The 17946-nt window shown below is 40.8% G+C and overlaps 1 long non-coding RNA gene across 1 annotated transcript; it reads left to right on the forward strand.

Annotated features, from left to right (window-relative positions):
• Positions 1-943: 943 nt before the first annotated feature.
• LOC121709385 lies at positions 944-3282 on the forward strand. Its single transcript, XR_006031944.1, has 5 exons — positions 944-1434; positions 2051-2157; positions 2269-2401; positions 2648-2702; positions 2809-3282. It is a non-coding gene; the product is annotated as an uncharacterized LOC121709385 (long non-coding RNA).
• Positions 3283-17946: the final 14664 nt, after the last annotated feature.

Below are 17946 nucleotides of genomic sequence, written 5' to 3' on the forward strand. Positions count from 1 at the left end.
GAGATCCACGTAGTGGTGGAGCACTTCTGGCTCCAGCCCCTGCCGCATATCTGCGGTTTGCCATGTTCCCTTGAGGATCCTCCCTGCCAACCACTGCTGGGTCTCATTTCTCCTGGCAGCAAGGACCTCATGGCTTGCTGTGAGCCTGCTCTCCACAGGTGGCACCGGGTGTATATATATATATATATATATATAAAATTGGTTTAGTTTGTTCATTGTGTTCATTTTGGGTGTTCATGTATTGTTCATGTATTGTTCCATGTTGTGTATTTCTATGATGTCCACAAGTTTTTCAATAAAATATGTTTCTCGTTTACTTGTTACTTTGACACTAACCTTTTATAGGGCATATATAATGTGGAATTCACTCTGCAGCGTCCCGATGTTTTTGTTTTTTTAATGACCAACTGGTTAGGTTATGTTTACCTGAGTGTGTGGCATGTGCAGTCATGCGAGTCCTCTACCAACACACAAAACAGCATATCCCCGCAGTCTTGCTGGCCGAAGTAGTGTTAGTAATAGCACGGTGAGTGGAACATATTAGCAAAAGTTTCTGAACCTTAACTCATGGAACAACAACTAAAACTTTTGGGAAAGGAATAAGAGCTTTGTCTTCCATAGTGTTGCAACAAGTTGTTACTTATGTTTGTTTCTATGGGGAAATGTTTTGGATATCATACAAATTATGGTCATATGAAGGACACATACACACAAGGCATTTAATCAATGATATACCAGCTTGGCTTTTTATGTAAGATTGCCTTTTACAATGTACCTACATAAAAGGCAATCTTACATAAAAAGCCAAGCTGGTATATCATTGATTAAATGCCTCATGTGTATATCTGTCCTTCATATGACCATCATTTCTATGATATCCAAAACATTTCCCCATAAAACACACCTAACTTTCACAAGTTAGGCTCCTTACTGTAGTCAGATAGCAAGCATAGTCGGCCCGATTCTGGCTGAGTGCTGGCAGTGTCGGCTGAGGTCCGAGTCGGCTGAAGCACAGTAAACACAGTCGGCCCGATCCTGGCTGAGTGCTGCCACTGTCGGCGGAGTTTCAGGTCGGCTGAGGCACTGTCCCCTTGAATGGGCCGACACTGACACGCAGTAGTTGGGCTGATTACTGAGTGTCTTATTTGGCCCGATTGGGGTTTGATGGGCTACTGCCAGTTTTCGAATCAATCTCGGCAGACGGATTTCATACAGTGTGTGGCCCGATACTTCAGGAACGAACACTGATCAGTATCGAGGCTGTTGGCGGCAAAAATGAAACATTTAGCGACAGCCGGACGCTAAACGTACATGGCCCAATTCTGTGAAGTGACTGTCGGCCCATTACATGTGGAAGAGCCACGAGCAGAGCAACTGTTCAGTTTGAAACCAGCAGGACGGCGCGAAACTGTCTCGTTTTGGACACTGCCTGTGGTAAGTAACATGCAACTTTACCTGTTATTGCATGTAAATCATTATGAATGTACGTAGGCTTATTATTGCAGACAACGTTTAACAAGTAGCATAATAAGAATGGGTGTTTCAATCTAACCCCCTTGACGATGACGAAGCTAGCGGTAACATACGTTATGATTTCTTAGCCTACTTTGTTGGCCTAATTAGCTGCTACCTTTAACGTCAGTGTTGGTGGTCAAAAACGTTCAGTGCTGTAACGTTAGCTATACTTGCATAATTATGTGGTTTTCAAAGAAAAGTGTGATCTAATCATTTTAGAAATAGCTTAACAGTTAACCAGTATTGCATGACTTAGAATATAGCGATTGGTAATTGGGCATTTCATCGTTATCTATCCAACTTCAGGCACTAGGCAGGCAGGACTGAGACTGTATGCCTTAAGAGAGTGTGTGTGTGAGAGAGAGAGCGATGGTAGCAGGGTGGGTCCTGTCATGTAAAGCTCATCAAAATCTGTATTTTAAGGTCGTTCTGTATTTTGTACTGAGGGGTTGTTTTATGATCATGTAATCATTTTGAGCACATATACTTCCATTAACCTAACGTTACTGTGACTTTTTTTAAATGTACACCTCAGAATCCAGGCCACACTGACCAGAGACCTGCCTGCACTGAAGGCTACCCATGTATACATGTGTGAACCATTTCTTGTGTTGGAAAAACAGGAGACCTGAAGAGCTCTTGGTAAGTTGTACATTGATTTAATAGAATAAGTAATACGTTTTTGTTTAGATGAGCCAAATCATAGGAATCAGCTTTCATCTAGGCCTGTGTTTTGTGATGTGTCATTTTTAGATGCTTTTGGTTTGCCTCATCCATTATGTCAGCAAAGAACAGGAGTGGGCAGGAAACATGCGCTGTTGAAAACATGGCCAACCAACTGGAGCACTCACAAGGCTCTTGTGAAGGAAGTCCACAAGTGCTTCAGGTCTGTATGTGTTGACAAATATGTCTTGCTCTTGGTGATTGTTAAATGCTGATATATTACCAATGACAATCACACAATGTCAATGTTGCCCAAAATAACTACCAGGGAGGTGTTACCAAGACAGCTGCAGAATGGCAAGACTGGGCTTTAGTAATATTTTGTCAGACAGTAAAGGATACATAGTTTAATGATTTTTTTTTTCTTTTCTTTTGAAATGACATGCTGTCCATGCATCTCAAATTGAAGGATGGATGGAAAGAACTCTTTGATCAACCCCCACAGAGAGCTGAGGTGGCTATCTGTAAGTATATTTGAGTGGACAAACAGAACTTCTGACAGATGACATGTTGAAATCTTGCTTTAGACCTCATAATGATCTTATAATATTCTTTTATACCTAAATGCAGTTTGGAGATACCCCCGGCTGGTAGTGCTGCTGAAACTGGTGGACGCAACAATGAAGCGGCAACAGAAAGAGAAGGCAGGTGGCAAATGTTGCTGCTATTGAAAAATACTTTGAGAGTGAGTATGTGTGCATGTATGTAGCTGGGTAGGTCATGGTACATGGTACAAAAATACAGAATTTAAAGCACTTAACACTTAACTCACAACCCACAACTACTGACAATGGAATTACTCTTTTAGAGTGAGTGAGTGAGGGAGAGAGATAGAATATTTCTGTAAATGTTTAATATTAATTTAGAATCATTTATTTCTTTGAATCATTATACAGTTTTAAAATGTTTAATTGTTTGTGTTTTTGTATATGAAAGAAGTCGATTGTTGTAGATAAAAGTAGATTGTATATTTTAACTTGTTTAATTTCTAAAGTGTATATATGTAAAAGCTTGTATAATTTTTAAATGTTTGTTTTATTTGCAAGGTTGTGTTTGTCAAACTTGTTAATAAAAGTAGCTTGTGCTTTTAATTACTAGTTCTGGATTTGTGTTTATTTTCAAGTACTTTTGGTAGTTAGTGGGCCACATGTGGCCCGGGGACCCAGCCGACATTCAGCCAACACTCAGTCAGATCAGTTTTATAGTGCGTGGGCCAGTACAGGCCCAGAAGCCCAGCCGACACTCAGCCAACACTCAGTCAGATCAGTTTTATAGTGTGTGGGCCAGTACAGGCCCAGAGGCCCAGCCGACACTCAGCCAACACTCAGTTATATAGTGTGTGGGCCAGACCTGGGCCAACAGAATGCATGACAGTCATTTCACAGTGTGTGGGCCACACCTGGGCCAACAGAAACAATAAGAGTCATTTCACAGTGTGTGGGCCACACCTGGGCCAACAGTTCCAATAAGAGTCATTTTACAGTGTGTGGGCCAGACCTGGGCCAACAGAAACAATGAGAGTCATTTTGCAGTGTGTGGGCCACACCTGGGCCAGAGGAAATTCTTTGTGTCAGTTATCAGTAATTGGGCCATTGTTGGGCCGGAGGCCCAGCCAGAACTGGGCCAACACTCACAAAACCCTGAGGCAAGGTAGTGGGCCAGAGGTGGGCCGGTCAAATTTTGCTATCTGAGGAAGGTGCATTTGTTATTAACATTGCAAGATGCTGAAACATCGCCCAGGTCTCAGACATCGACACTGTTGCAAGTAAGATGTCATCCTTCAATCAACTAGGCTTCAGCGACGTTTAGCACGAAAAACAGGGTAGGTAGCGTTTGTTTGTCAATTATTGATGCATACTCTAGACAACGTTTTTTGTTCACAAACCATAGCCATTTGTGTTGAATCTTTTTAATATTATTTGGCCAACGCACCCCCTTTAAAAAGACTGTTGTAAACAATAGCTATTTCGGCGTAGGTACTTGTTCCTTTTGCCCCTGACAGATTGTTCACTACACCTCGTTTGTGCGTCTCGTTTTTTCTAAGAGATTGGTAGCACAGTGATCTCACAATGACACTCCCATCTAGGCCTACTACGTTGGAGACTATACAAAAACATGCACGTAATAATTTCAAAATAAAATACTGGATCATTTCTTTACACAGCTTTATTGAAGTGCATTTACAAGCTGTTTGGATCTGACGTTAGCCACCTAGCTAGCTGACATCAACATTACCTTCACAAAACATAAACTGTTCATGGAACAATCTACAGTATATCTACAATCCAATTCTGATGGTTTAGTAGAAGTAGGCTACAGGATAATTTTGTTACACTGCTTTATTGAAGTGCATTTACAAGCTGTTGTGTCTTATCTAGTATTATCCATCTAGTTATCTGGTATTAGCCATCTAGCTAGCCGACTGACTTTACCTTCATATTTATATATAGGGAATTTTTCAAAGTTGGAAACTTTCCATGGGAATTAACGGGAATAAACTGGGATTTTTTTAATATGGCAAGTTAGTCTATAACAGGGAACTTAAATGTAGTGGACAAAACCCCATCTTGCAGCATAATATTAGTTAAAACAACCTGATTTAATGCAATTTCAGTCAAATTTCTACCATGCACATACTGTACGTCAATCCCATGCACACAGCAATCAGCATAGGCTACTAGACATAAAGGAAACCTATGGTGCGTTCATGTGCATGGGGAAAATCAATTCCCAGTGAAAATGTCATCTCATGTATTCCCACAAATTGGTGTGAAACTGGGCGAAGTTTGCAGAGTTGCCCAGTTATGGGCTTGTCGTCACTTTTGTCCTCATTCAAATGGGTGTACGTCATTTTGCATAAACTGTAATGGGACGATTAATCTGTCTGATTAAGATTGACAATTTATATATAATTTACATAATCTATAAGGTTTGGTTGGGGTGGTATGTTGTGTCATTGTATTTTTATTTGTTTTACCATTTTCTGGGATTCTAACTGAACAAACTGATAGTCAGTCAATGTTCCAACCAATTGGATTTTGTTGTTGAGTGGCATGGTGTATCTTGGGCAGTTCAGTGGTTTCTGTGTTGCTATCTTAGCACGCTAATAAACCATAGGCAGAGAATGGGATTCCTGCTAGCATGGTAGCTAGCTTTGTATGCTATGCTAAGCTAAGCGAAAATACGAACAAACAAATCATATTGCTTATTACGAAACAAAATGTTAATGTCTGTATATGAAACAGTAGGAATTACCAAAAAGTCCCAGTTAATTCCCGTAAATTCCTATAATTCCATGGAAGTTTCCAATTTGGAATATTTCCAAAATTCCCCAGCTTAACTTCCCATGGAAAGTTTCCGGAAATTTACCGGAAATTTTCCGCCCCTTTGCAACCCTATTTATATATAAATTGTTCATGGAACAATGTATATCCCCATTAATGTAGATTAATATTTGGCAGATAAATTCCTTGTAAACTTGTAGATAGCTCCGATAACGTTTCTCCAGAGCCCGTCTACGTTTGTTTCAAGATTTAGTAAGTTTATTATAAGCCCCTTTTCGCTCCCCACTTTGATGCAGCATAGATTTCCATTATATCAGTCATCTTTCCCCAACATAAAAATGGTTCAGCCATTCAACATAAACCATTTGATAGAACTGATCCTTCTGATTACAATGTATATCCCATTGATGGTATGTAATATACTCAAGAAATAAGGTTTTTTGTGTAAGGAGGTCAACCAGCACCAAAAATGGAATGTTCGGCACGGGCACGGAAGGGTTAACTGTTGCATGCATAGGATATAATGTTAACTGTGGATGGCACAGGGACACTTTAGCTGCTAGCTCAGCTGTTAGCAGGGAGTATTTAGAATGACGGTGATTCCCGAGATGGTGCAGTAACATTAAACATGGCTAAACTTGAAGTAAAACTTGAACGTTGGTAAGTGATAAGGGCTTCCCCAAAGCACTTTTCTATCAGGTGATTGACTGTCTCACAGCTGAACTGAAGAGGCATTTTTCAAAGAAAAGTTGTGAGATTATGCAAGGGGTGCAGTCTCTAAACCCAAAAAGTGCAACTTTCAGGAAGAGCCTGTCTTTGCCTTTGCAGAGACCTTTGAGTCAGATTTAGGTGACACTTGGGTAATATGCACATGAAATGACACTTGTTAAACTCACCTCAACGTTTTGCAATCATTTAACCCGCCATGGTTGGGCAATGCTAGCACTGTTACAAACAGTGCAGCATGCAAGATTATCGTTATTTTGAACTCTTATGAGACAAAGGTACACTTTCGTGTAGTCTGATGTGAAATGGGTCTTAAATGTTCCTTTTTGGGGGACACTCTGCCTCTGCTCCTGTTCCTACTGAACTGAACTCAAACAGGCCAATCAGGATGCTCTCTGTCTTGAACAGACACACACGCACTACTTCTCTCTCTCTCCATTCCCGTCGTATGCGCGCTACACTCAGATGCACACACGATTTGAAGTTTCGGTCTCGTGTGCGCGCTCTTGCTCGCTCGCTCTAGATTCCGGGAGATTTTATCTTATTTGTGGGCATCAGGGAGCCGTTATCAATATGCGGGAGACTCCCGGAACTTCCGGGAGACTTGGGATGTCTGCAAACGGCTTTTAGAAAGGAGAGTGAAAAGTGGATTAGACAGACCATCTACCTTGCTTGATTTTATTGTGTTTCTTGAACCTTACAAAGAGGTTTTCCATGAGCTATTTCCATTGCTATTGTCACTCCAGTCAGCACTGCTTCCTGTGAGAGAAGCTTCTCTACTTTAAAACTTATCAAAACCCACCTCAGGACACAAATGGCAGATGACTGGTTAAGCCACCTTGGAACTGTCAGTGTTGAGTCAAGGAGGGCACATGCCCTCAACATTGATGACTACAGTGGGCATTGCTTCGATTTGGCCAGCTTCCCTCGCAGTCCGCGCGCGGGATCACTCGACTTTAATTTGTATTTTTCCAGTGATGCTGCAACGACGCTGCAACAACCCAAACAACCGGCAGATGTCTCTTGTGAGTGGGGTGTCTCGTAAAAAGAAATGGAGCCTGGAAAACCCTACACAGACTTCACTACAGACTTTAGCAGACTGGTTTAGAAATAATTTAATAGCCAGAAATATGCCTGCCCTGCCCTAATAAAGAAATATTTGGTTAACTGCGAGTGAATCCCATTTGCAGCCATAAAAGAAAAGCAGGATAAATTAAACATTCCGGTTTTCTCCGAGTGCAACGATGATAGACAGACATCATTTGGACAAAATATAGAGCATATTAACCTCGTCCTGTTATCACGGAGTTACAGGAGATAAACGATTTTTGATGGTCACAAGTTTACTTCATTAGCGTTTCATTTTTTGGATTATTAAAGAGTGTTTTTCATTTAAAGGTTTGACTTTGTGCTTATTCAGTAGAGCATTTAGTGCCCTCCCCAATCCCAGACGTTCACATTGCATGTTTGTTTGTAATGGATGCAACCGCGAGATACGCTTGTCATAGGCGGCGATACAGTGGGTGCTCCGTCGCTCGAGCACCCACGGAAAACATTGAGCACCCACGTGTGCCAGCTTACAGTCCCGGCTAAATTTACATTAATTTAAAATCAAACATCGCAGTTGATGTTAAATTCAGCATCTCTCATAATGTGATTGGCTATGTTGCTGTCAATCCCCTATACTAACCAACAATGAGATCGTCTCTCGTATGAAAATTCCTGACACTTCCCACCTGAAGAATTAACGCAAGGCTTTGTCGGGTCTTCAGCCCCGAATGTTTAAAATGTATATAGCCCTCAATATCATTTTAAAAGTAGTCTGACAAAGCGTATTGTTTTGTGACACAGCTAAACACTGGTACTTCATAGAATGTCTATAACATAGCCTAGGTGGTCGCAAGTAAAGCAGATAGAAAGAACTCACGCAAATCTAGCCTACAACACGCAGACAGCTTCATGCGCAGGGGAGAGAGAGCGCGCGCACAGGTGTTTTATGATTGTTGGCTTCTGATGGTATCTTGCTAATTCATTGAACTGCATTAGGTGACACAAATGGTATTGCCTTTATCTTATAACTCCTTGTCTGAGCGACTACCAGGCCTATGGTTTTGAAAAGTCAGATGTTCCCTGACAAAGACATTCGAAAATTAAGAATGTTTATTGACTTGAAAAATAGGCCTACGCTAATTTTTGCAAACTCCCTTCATTCAACCCTTGAGACATCGCGGTCTGATGCGCTATGTAGATCATTTCTCGTACCATTTAATTTCTCAGAATTTAGGTCTACTAGGCCTACAATAACGTCATCACCAAATACATTTTTTATTTTTAGTTGATCAACCACAAAGAGTAGCATAGGCCTACTGTGCACAGTGCACTGACGACCGTAGCAGCCCAAGGTAACCAGTTGTTGTAGATGTAGATGAAGGGCAACCAGGCCATCCTTAAAAATATTCTTGTTTGCAGTAACAGCCAAAAAAATAATAAAAATGGGTCGATAGGTCAATATTTTTTTTTTCAAGATTCAAAGTAAAAAAAAAAGTACAATTTTTGTCATGGTGATTACGTAGGAATGAATTTACACAAATGTGCATATCGTGACGTAACTGACTGGGTCTTCAACCCGTGCCTTCAGGCGCACCATTGCAAACCTCATTCTGATGCAGGTTATATAGACCAGCCTTTCTCAAACTTCTTTGGCCTGAGGCCCGGTCATGGCAGACTTTGTATAGGGCTCATCTACATGTACCCAGAAAGAAAGCTACAATAGCTTTTGGCCACGTTATGAAATTTGACTATACAATACTCAATGCTATACAGTGTATTATACAGTCTCTGCTCTGTTTCTATGGAAGTTCCAAAAAACAACGTCGTTCTATTAAGTTTCGTTAAATAAATAAATAGCCTTCCAACAGGTTGAAGCGGAGCTTTGATACCAACGTTATCGATTAGTTTCAGTTTCTCTCGCACAGACGCGCATTGAATGAATGCTCATACCACCACTTAATTGTAGGGCTCCATGTTTAATGACATCGATAGCAGAAACGTTTGTTTTCTTTTTTCGTCGGTCCGCGTTTTCTTGATTAACCGCGCAGCAAGTTATCAGATGAAGCACCGGGCCTAATTTCACTCCACGACTTTGCGGACCAGCAGTCTGCACTTTGCGGACCCATATTTTGAGAAATGCTGAATAGACCACAACCAATTTCAATACTTCGACACGGTCACCGTTAGACTAGGGGGAGAAGGGATGGGAAAAGATCTGGGCACAGTTCTTCCAGAACTTCGTGCCAAGTAAAAGCGTTATCAGTTTGTGTGAATGAAACGAAGCGTAGGCCATAGTGTGACATGCGTAAAACCAATGGTGTAGAGATGACGCCACAGGGTTTTATTTAAGTGAGCCTACGTTTGCATGTAGGCAATTTATATTCACAATACTTAGGCCTACTAAAATAAATATTATTTTATTGCATTTGTATTGGTTGTTTAGAGTAAAAAAAACAATCGGTCGGTATTAACGCAAGTTTACAACCGGCAAGTCGGTTGGACTAAAATGGGGAAAAAATAAATATTTGGGTCGGTTCTAAACAGGTCGGTCGGGTTATGGCAAACGAAAATATTTTTAAGGATGGTCCCACTTGTTTCAGATAGCCTGGACAACATGTTACCTGGGTGTTGCCTACGTTATTAATTGATGGTAGCCTACAATAGTTAATTGTATCGCATAACAGCCAGGTATTAGTTGGCTCAAGGAGTAGGGAATCAGGCTGGAGGGAGTCACGCGTGTGTTGCTTTTGCGGGATCGAATCCAGTTTAATGCTAGTTTTCAAAACATATATTTTTTTTTACATGTCTTGTCCGAGTGGCTGTAATGTAGCCGAGCGCTCATGGCGTATGAAAAGCGACTTCAAACCGCCGTAAAACAACTTGTTTGTAAATGTCTGACAACTGCTGCAGCGCATGCACACGCAAGGAAACCAGTAGGTGGAGAAACCAGAAGGCACACAACACCGGAACGATTTTAAGGCTATTTCGCATAGGCTACTCTGGTGCTATTTCACACGCATTATAGCGACCCCCTACTCACTGGGGTTAGGTGGAAGGTGTTAATAGACGATTGGCGTAGCCTACAGTGGACTAGGGCTGTCAAAATTGCTCAAAAATTACGTTTGAATATCCCCTCTAAAATAAACACATATGTATTCGAATATATTGGAATATCTAGGCTATATTATTTGCACATTATGTCTGTGACGTGCATCATGTCATCTGTTTTTGACTTTTTGGAAACTTTTGAATTAACTGAAAGAAAATAAATATTTTTTGTTAGTTTTGGAAGTTTATTTTTACGTAGCCAACAATGGCCAGTTCCGACAAAGCCGAAATTACTCCTTTTGAAACAATGATTGAGCAGGCCGCGCGTTTGTAAGGTTATATTGCTTGACAGGGGGGATCCCAAGCAGCTTTCAGCCATAAGGCTACTTTGAGAACAATTCACCCGACACTGATATCCAAAATGTTGAAACTATTTCGGCATAGCCTATAAGCAGTTTAATTAAATGTAATGTTGTAAACAAACGGGCTACTTGGTGAGGCTTGGCCTCACAGATGCGCTCGTGCCTTAAATGGCAAGAAAAATCTTCACGATATAGGCCTATTAACTGACCGCCCGATTCACGTTGGCTGGGGGGCAGGGGGGGCCATCAGACATTTGTTCCCAAGGGTCTATGAATTGTTAATCCGGCCCTGCCCACAACGAACAACAAGCAACTTTCCACCTCTGAGACAGCTTAAAAGAAGTCGAGAGGACTCCTAACTCACTAAGACCTACTTACTGTAGGCTGCGCAAACCACAGGCCTTTTTTTTGGGCAAGCCTGCATTCGAGGCAGGACTTCTGTTGAAGAATTTTATATAAATCCTGCGCTAACAGTAATCCTCCTACCCCCCGCTACCACAGCTGTGGATAGTGTGGCATGCTCACGCGTTATGTCTCCTTCTTGCAAACTAGGCCTATAGCCCAACCATTTACGTCTTCAAAAAAGAACTTGCCAGATATGCCTTCATATCTTTGGGCTTCATTCAGCATTTTGTTCTTCCACTGGAAATTACTCTTCTACATTTGCTGCCTGCTGCATCCTTTCTGTTTTTATTGTTTAGAAAACGTTTGACGTCTTGAGTTAATGCATTAAACATTGTTTGCTGGTAACCAGCCACAAATAGCCTACAGATTCTTGCGTTCTCTCCAAAAATGTGCCCGTTCTATAGGCTGGCCAAGTGCCTAATTCTGCGGCATAAAGCAGATGTATTTGTTTATTGTACAGAAAAATAAAAATAACCTGTCAAGCAGCGAATTGACTACATTGCAGTCAATAAGTAGGGCAAATTAATATACGAAACCAAAACGTGGGTCATAGTTGTCTAAGCCTCTGCTGTGAGGCCAAACCCATGAACAAAGATGCATTGATATCTGCAATTTATCTGTAGTTAGCTTTTGGGAAATGCACCCCTGATGTGTGATCAGTGGAATATGGGGAGGGAAGTGGCAGTGTTTTTTTTGCGCGTCTGCAGAAGTCAGCCAAATATGAATGTAATTCTGCGGCATAAAGCATATATATTTGTTTATTGTACAGAAAAATAAAAATGACATGTCAAGCAGTCAATTGACTACATTGCAGTCAAGAAGTAAGGCAAATTAATGCGCGTAATGCGCGACTGAAGTGGCCATTTGAAAGCAATGCCCACTGTATGTGACACATTTTGCTACTTCTAAGAGAAACAGAAGAATTATGCTCTTCTGAACTTGTGTGAGAGAGTTTGGCACTTAATTACTGTCATGACTAGGCCCTACACTGTTCTACAAGTTTAGTTTGGTAATCAGATTGTTCCTCTGGTCATAGTTAAAAAAAACGGCACTACTTAATGTCATGTCAGTTCATGTCAAAATGGGGTCAAATTGTTTTGAATGAGTTTTTTTTTATTATTATTATTATTATTTACATATTGTACATTTTGTATTAACATTGTTAATAAACTGTAGATGTTATACACAAATCTTCTCCTGTGTGCTTAAGATGTACTTTATGAAAACATTTCAACTTTTACAGATTTTGATTGCAATTGATTGTGTTTCTTGAACATTCATTGTCGTAGTCTGTGGACCCCCTGAAATAGCTTTGGCCACCCCAAGGATAAAAGTCTAGCTCCGCCACTGGTATGATGTGAATGATAACATTCCTTTTTTGTGCATTTTTTTCTCATGTACATTCTTCAGCCAAAAATAGCAAATGCTCAAATTTCATGTTATCATTCACATCATACCATACCATCACATATTGGCGTTATGGATGTTACAAAAAACGTAATAGTGCTAAAAGTTGGAGCCATGACGGCAAAACATTAACAAGTGGCACTAGCTTGCAGATAAATGGAACTCAAAACACAAACTGAAGGACGTGGCTAGCGTGAACATTATTCTGAGCCTATCTTTGGCTAATTTAGACAACAATGGATCGACCAACTAATGTGTTTCAATATTGATTTCTTTGTTTTGAATTTAAGGCAGCATTGCAGACATGTCACCTGATTGACATTACGCACTGATTTTAATTTTTTCCAAACCATCTTATTGTATGCCATTGTCAACATATTGATCAACAATCTTTTTGGTGGAAATACATTTTGTGAAAGTTGTAGTCAGTATTGTTGCAGTATCAAGGCACTGGCAGCTAGCCTTATTGCTCAAGCATGTCTTGAAATTAAATTTGGTCAAATGCATCCAAAATACATCATTATTTTCATGCTGCTGTAGATTATTTATTTATTTATTTAGAGTTTGTTGTTATATATTGATGTCTGTTATCAAATGGATGGATGGCTATGATTATATTCAATATCTATGATTAATGGAGTTGGATGAATAATAAAGCTCATTAATTTTATGTAATCATGATTGTTTTGTGTTTATGTTAGTTTTGATCCAATTTAACAGCTTTGCTATGTTGCCCACCCAAAATTTCTACCAGCCCACCTAAATATAGTAGCCTAGCCTAGGTTAGAACCAGCCCTGCCCTGCATGGAGACATATTTTACGATAATAATGGAGAAAGTGTTAGCAAAACTTTAGGTTTTTGTTAACGGAATCTCCCCCTCCCTCATTCTTATTTGCGCAACAGCCCACATTCTGCGTTCAATCCAGCGAGGTAAGTGAAATACACGTTTTTTTTTTTTTTTTTTTTAAGCTGTCATCGCCATGTGCACGATATTTAGGCTACCTCTGTTAGGCCTACAAAAAGTTGCGAGTATTTCTTGATCGGGGAAACCTTTCGGTCCGCGGTTCTATAATATCATTCAATTGTGCTGCAAATTAACAGACAGAAGCGGGGCGTAATTTAAATTCATGGCTCCGTAGACCAGCAATCTGTATAGGTCAATAAAGGCAAGCGTGTTTGCCACTTACATTTCTGACGTCTGACACTTCAAACCGCTGCAAGTGCATCAAGAAATGCCCACCTTAGACCATGTTAATGGCCAATCGTAGACTAGGATTTGGGGATGGACCTGGGGTGGCCAATCGAATCTCAAGGGTGGCCTGTGCCACACGGAGCCAATCCTCTGGCTCCGCCCCTGCACACACACACGCACACACATACTCACCCCTACTTATCATTCTAGTATTATTTCTACTACTGTTTATTTTGTGCGCACATGTTTATACATTGTATGCTGTGTATCTGTCTTCTTTCCCTTGTGATAATAGTACTGTCTCATTTGTAACACTAGCTTTGGCAATGGCAACACTGTACCAAACAGTCATTCTAATAAAGCTAATAAAGAATTTGAATTTTAAAGGGAAGGTGAAGGAGAGGACTGTGTAACTGTTAGGATGGATGACTTGCCCACGGCCCGTGTTGTGAGTGCGGACAGGGTGTGCCATCTGAGGAGTGCGGACAGGGTGTGCCATCTGAGGAGTGCGGAAAGGGTGTGCCATCAGAGGCATTTGATACGAGTGAGTGAGGACTGAGGAGGAGTTGAAGAGAGAGAGGGCTTGCCTGGCTTTATCAAATACCAGTTTCAGTTTATCTTTCAGCTAAAGAAAGCTATTTTCCTTTTAAGAGCTTTGATCATAGATGTGATCCATAACCATAGCCTAGCGTTAGCAGGTAGGCGTAGTGCTGCAGGACCTGGGTAACAAGCTTGTTGATCAATCAAAACAGTCCCTTAATTGATTGATGTCTTTTTTTTGTTTTGACAAACATTTAAGAATTGCGGTGATTCATCATGAGCCCTAAGAGAGAGATAGGACAGAGAGGAGCACAAGGCCATCTCACACTTCAACCTGGTCTGATTACAGTAATTGATCTGATCATGTCATACTCCTCCCTGTCTTTCTCTTTCAGAATTGACTTTCTTTAGACGCTCTCTCTGCTGATAGACACTGGCTTTCAACATTAATGACTTCCATTTGTCAGGGCAAATTTAGATGCCGGTCCCAGCGTGTACATGAGTGAGAGAGAAAGAAGGAGGAGATGAGAAAGGTGTTAATGACGGAGTGGGCGTGAATGAGTTGGTGCGGCACGTGAGTCCAGTCAGTGGAGAGAAAGATGAAATGGGCAAATGAGTGTAAATCAGGGCGGGAGTGGGGCCATTTTTCAGCCCTGGAGATTTAGATAAATAAAGCAACAGTTGAGCTCTTACTATCCTGTAGTTTTTATTAGTACCAATATTCCACTATTCCACAAGGATAGGTTGATAAGTTAACAAAAACAGGAAGGAAGAAATAAAGTATTTGTATCCCACAATTCTACTAAGAGGCATATTGATCTATTGTTTATATGTTTTTTCTGCATGGGTCAGCTATCATGTTGTTGTTTGGTGATTTACTCCTTTACTACACCCACTTCTGAGCAAACAAGGCATATAGGTTGATCATGTAGCCTACTGCTGTCATATACTGTTTTTTGCTGCTTTCTTATATTAAATAACTTTAATTCATATGGTTAACTCGATTACGTGTCCCTGTAGTCATAGCTAATTTCGGGCTCATCATTTTCAGCGGGGGACTGGCTGATCTGCTGCAGAGGCTACTTTTGTTTTTAGGCCTAGGCTACTGGATACCCAGATCAAGCTTGAGTTTTGTTATTAATATTTGCATAATATTTGCAAAGTCTATGAATCGCCATTTTGGATGATACAAAAAGGCTAATTATGACCGCCGCGCAGCGAAGCGGCGGTCATATAGGTTTAGTCAGATTTTTTTTTTTTTTTCTTTTTTTTTTTTTTCTTTTTCGCATGCCCAAATTTCCGTCAATGAGTCCCGGGACACTGAAAGACCGGGGTACACGAAACTTGGTGGGCATGTAACCCCACATGGATAGCATGGAACCATCGTTTTTCGTTTTGATCTGTAGCCCCCCCGCTGGACTGGACCCCCCAAAAGGAGGGTAGGGCAGACACAGTTTTCTGTGAATATCTCGAAAACCGTAGGGTTTAGGAGGACCATTTTTTTTTTGTATGTTGATCTCAAGGGGCCATGTCAACCCATTCCATAACCACTCATTTCATGTATAGCGCCACCTAGTTAAACACAAAAAAGTAAAAATGAGGTGTTGTAATTGAAGGTATCTGTGACCTAACATAGTCAAAACTGCACGAAATTGGAAGTGTAGGATCATTATGACACCCTCTGTATGCACGCCAAGTTTCGTGGAATTCCGTTCATGGGGGGCCACACAATAAATTAATTTATGTTACTATACACCAACTGGCCTGTAGGTGGCCGGAGACAGTTTTCTGTGAATATCTCGAGAACTGTAGGGCCTAGGAGGTCCACCTTTTTTATGTATGTTGGTCTTAAGGGGGCATGTCAACCCATCCCATTACCACTTATTTCATGTATAGCGCCACCTAGTTAAAAATTAAAAAGCAAAAAATTAGGTGTTTTCATCTCAATATCTCTGGCTGACAAGGTCAAAACTGCACGAAATTAAAAGTGTAGGATCATTATGACACCCTCTGAATGCATGCCAAGTTTTGTGTACTTTCGTTCATGGGGGGCCTTACAATAAAATAATTTATGTGTACATTTAGTGACGTACACCAACAAGGATTCCCGGGACACTGAAAGACCGGGGTACACAAAACTTGGTGGGCATGTACCCCCACATGGATAGCATGGAACCGTCATTTTTCGTTTTCATCTGCAGCCCCCCCCGCTGGACTGGACCCCCCGAAAGGAGGGTAGGGCAGACACAGTTCTCTGTGAATCTTTTATGGTATGTTGGTCTCAAGGGCCCACATCAACCTGGCTCATAATCACTCATTTGTGATTTGCCCCCCCGGTAAAAAATGAAAATCAGTAGGATTAAAAGAAAGCCAAAATAAATATTCATCATCATCATCATGGCTGCATTTTCAGTATTGGCGAGAAGTAGTCGTTTGTCCACTAGATGGCACATCGTTGCAGTGAGACGTAATTTTGTTGGAAGTTAAAAGTGGGTTGGAAAAAACAATGGACTCTTCATACAAGGACTGTAATTTACCGCAGCGAACATCTAATAAGGATAGGACGATGTTCACATGAAGTGTAATTCCCATTTCTTCTTGAAGCCGAAATAAATCTGAGGATGTTTATCGGACATGCTTGGTTTTTACTGCACGTTACGTTAATCTTGTAATATCAATAAGGACCTAGGTAATGTTACCGTTAGCGTTGGTTGAGTGATGGAGGCATTTGATTTATTGCATTTGTAGAAAACTATACATGCGGTTATACCAAGCAAATGTATAGCAGCACTGTTTGTATCTTTCGACTGTCATTTATTGCACGTGCTACAAAATCATTCTGTGCAATGGAAGATTTACCAATGTTACACCGGTCTGATACAGTTTTGCCTATACATGTGTGAGACTGAGACGCCTGTTTATTTTGTTTTAAGTGCGTGCAGGGTGTGAGAGGGGAATCGATGTGCTTTGATTACAGCTTGGTAGTTGTAGTCTGTGAAATTAAAAAGCACGTGTGTGTGAAGTATCCAAACAATGACACCTTCATTTAATTATGGCTGCTTTAGCAAAACACCTTAAGCTACTGTGTAGTGGGTCCCATTTAGAAGTGGCTACTTCATTCGCGCTTTCCTTGACTCATGGAGCTGCGTGAATGTTATTACAACTTTTCGCCACGATATGACAGTTTAAGTCCGCTTGATACTGTAAGGCATAAGCCATTGGTTTCCAAAGGAGATTTTATTTGTGTCGCCAGCATAGCCTATTGACAATTTATGTTGTAAATAGGCCTACCTTATAATCCTACCTGTAGCTTAGGGAAGCTTTCTATTAGGATCTAGTTTGTTAGTTACCGTTTTGTCATAACTCCCTGATGCATTTTTGCATTTAGAATAGCCAGAGCGTGTATATCTCAATCGGAAAATTAAACAATATCGGGTGCCTATGGACTAGGCTGGGTGAACCCAGCCTGATCTGCCCGCTATTTATTTTTTGATTTCTTAAAAGATTGAGCTTGGTCTGATGAAAGCCAGACTAGCCATGGACCTCAGTTAAACAATGCAAGGGAACATGAATCAGCCTATATTTGCACTAACAATAACGGACAAAAGCTCTTCAACTTTGGCCCGTTAAAATGTGTATGAACAGTCTAGCGACGCATTTCATCAAGGCCCATTTGGACATGTCAGTTATTTG

Source organism: Alosa sapidissima, chromosome 1 (assembly GCF_018492685.1).
Source record: "Alosa sapidissima isolate fAloSap1 chromosome 1, fAloSap1.pri, whole genome shotgun sequence".
Classification (NCBI taxonomy): Eukaryota; Metazoa; Chordata; class Actinopteri; order Clupeiformes; family Clupeidae; genus Alosa; species Alosa sapidissima.